This window comes from Mastomys coucha, unplaced genomic scaffold, assembly GCF_008632895.1.
Source record: "Mastomys coucha isolate ucsf_1 unplaced genomic scaffold, UCSF_Mcou_1 pScaffold21, whole genome shotgun sequence".
NCBI lineage: Eukaryota > Metazoa > Chordata > Mammalia > Rodentia > Muridae > Mastomys > Mastomys coucha.
The window spans coordinates 64,745,351-64,747,862 of record NW_022196904.1 but is presented as its reverse complement, the minus strand read 5'-3'; positions in this window follow the sequence as shown (position 1 = coordinate 64,747,862).

The following is a 2,512-nucleotide window of genomic DNA, read 5'->3' as shown; positions in this document are numbered from 1 at the left end:
ACATAATGGTCTTGAAATCATGCTTCTCCTATCTCAGCCTCTCTATTAGTAGTATTGTTTATTTCATGATTTTACACTATATTACGGTTTTCAGAACAGCTTACATATTTCAAAAGTATTTATACAACCAGAAGAAACATAGACAATTAACTTGGGAGGTGGCTTGTAAGAGAACAACAGAGTGAGACTGAATGCTTTGCTTGACATTTGTAACTCTTGTATTAAGTTTGAAGAAGAGGACTTTATAAGTTACTCTTTCTCTGACATGAATGCTTTTCCAAATTATCACAGCCATGAACCAGATTCTTACCCTCACCTAATGTCTGTGCCACCCTCCAAGCAGAACCATTGTTCATTGAAACAGTTGGTGAATGATTTCACAGACAGACCATTTTAATACACACACCATTTCTTCTTAAATGTAACCTGTTCTCTGTGGGCTGAGAATGAAGTCACTCGCTCAAGTCAAATAGCTTTGACCATAGCAGGAAATCTGTATTCAAAAATCGTGCCTACAATTTACTCCTTGATGCAGCAGAACTATCAACTCTCAGCTTAGCTACGATGGAGAGACTGAAAGTCTTATGCTTGGGTATTTCAAAAGCCACAGCTCTGAGGAAGTAAAGATTACTTTATTCATAGCCTATCAGTACCATGTAAATGAAAGAAACACAGAAGCATAGGTCTGCAGAATGGGTTTCTGCAACAATGCAGGTAGCCACTAGAGCCTCTTCTTTATCCTTCATCCTTGACTGCCAACCTCTTTCCAACCATTCCAGGTTTAAGAATCTCATAACGATTTTCTACAACTGTTATCAGTAATGCTGTTCACGTCCTACATATGCATGTACGGGCATGCCTGCAGTCTTACTGGTAGTTGATAGGCATCAGGTAGAAACAAAAACAACCAGAATCTGGAGTGTTGTGATACTTGGGAGTTGTTACAATGATTCTCTTTGCACTGGTTGGTGTTGATAATCTCTGCGATCTGTCACTCCCTATTGTGTTATCTGATGGGTAAAAATACATCATACCAAATCCATGTTTGGTACCACTGCACTTGTATATATTGTAATGTACTGATGGCATTGATCCAATATAGTTTAGTCTTGGTAAAGCATCTTCTCTTCCCCACGCCCCCCCCCGTGTGTGTGTGTATGTGTGTGTGTGTGTGTGTGTGTGTGTGTGTGTGTGTGTATGATGTCTGTGTCTGTGTCTCTCTGTATATAGGTATGTCTGTCTGTATAAGTACATATTGTGGTAGTGGGAACTAACATGATCATTACTGTCTAAATATAAAAACAGGTAATTCAGTCAAAATTGTCTGTCTGAAAGGTTTTACTATTTATTGAAATATAAATTAAATTTATCTTTTAAATGACACAAAAATAACACACAAAATACAACATACAAATTAATGTGACTCATATCATATTTTCATGCATATATATACATATATGCATATATATATGCATGTATGTATATGGGGAGAGAGAGGGGGAAAGAGAGAGGGAGGGAGAGGGAAGGAGTACAATGCGTTGCTACCTTCTGGAGTAGCCAATCACTTCTTTATGGTACAAACATTAAAATTCTTCTTTCTAGCATTTGGACACATTGCAGTGGAGAATAAATTTTAGTATAACATTTTTTAAATTTTGTTTGTAATTATGGGCATGTGTGTATGGGGTAGAATCTGCACACACATACTCCATTGGTTCCCCTAGGAGCTTGAGTTGCAAACAGTCACAAGCTGCTGGCATTGTGTGGAAAACTGAGCTCCAATCCTCTGCCACGGCAGTGCATTCTTTTAACTGCAGCGCTGTCTTTTCTCCTCTGATATGATGTAGTGGCAATAGCAATCTAAAGACTTAAACTTTTACAAGCACATTTTCTGATATTTCCATTGTTTCCTAGAGATAAACATGAAGTTATAAAGTCATAAAGCTATTCACTACAGCAATATTTCTTACAGTATTAAAGTTTCTTAGGTTCCCAAGAACAGGAAATTTGTTAAATAAACCACTACACATTATAGGATACTATGAACCCAAAAATTAAACTTATATTACAGAAATATATCCGTTAACTGAAATGGATTAGCTGTTACTGTTTGTTCTCATTTCAAAGTAGCATATGGCATACATACACTCATATAGGCATGCAGGGTGGCACACAAATCTAAGACTACTACACACTTTTAAAAATAAAACTCACACCAGTGACTTAGTGTTTCAAACATTAGGGGTCTGATCATCTTTTTTTTTCTACTTTTTTTTAAAAACTTTTATTGCATTATCAGAAAAGTTACATGATTTCAATTTATCTGAATTTGTTAACATTTAAAAACATATTTTAATTAAATAGAATTGAATCACACTCTTGTTTCCCTTTTGTACCACCGCTCCTCCCAGAGACCTACCCTTCAATACCTATATTTTTTGTCGTATTCCTTAAAATTTATAAAATATTATAATAATAAAAATAAGTATTATAAAAGTTGTTTGATATAAAA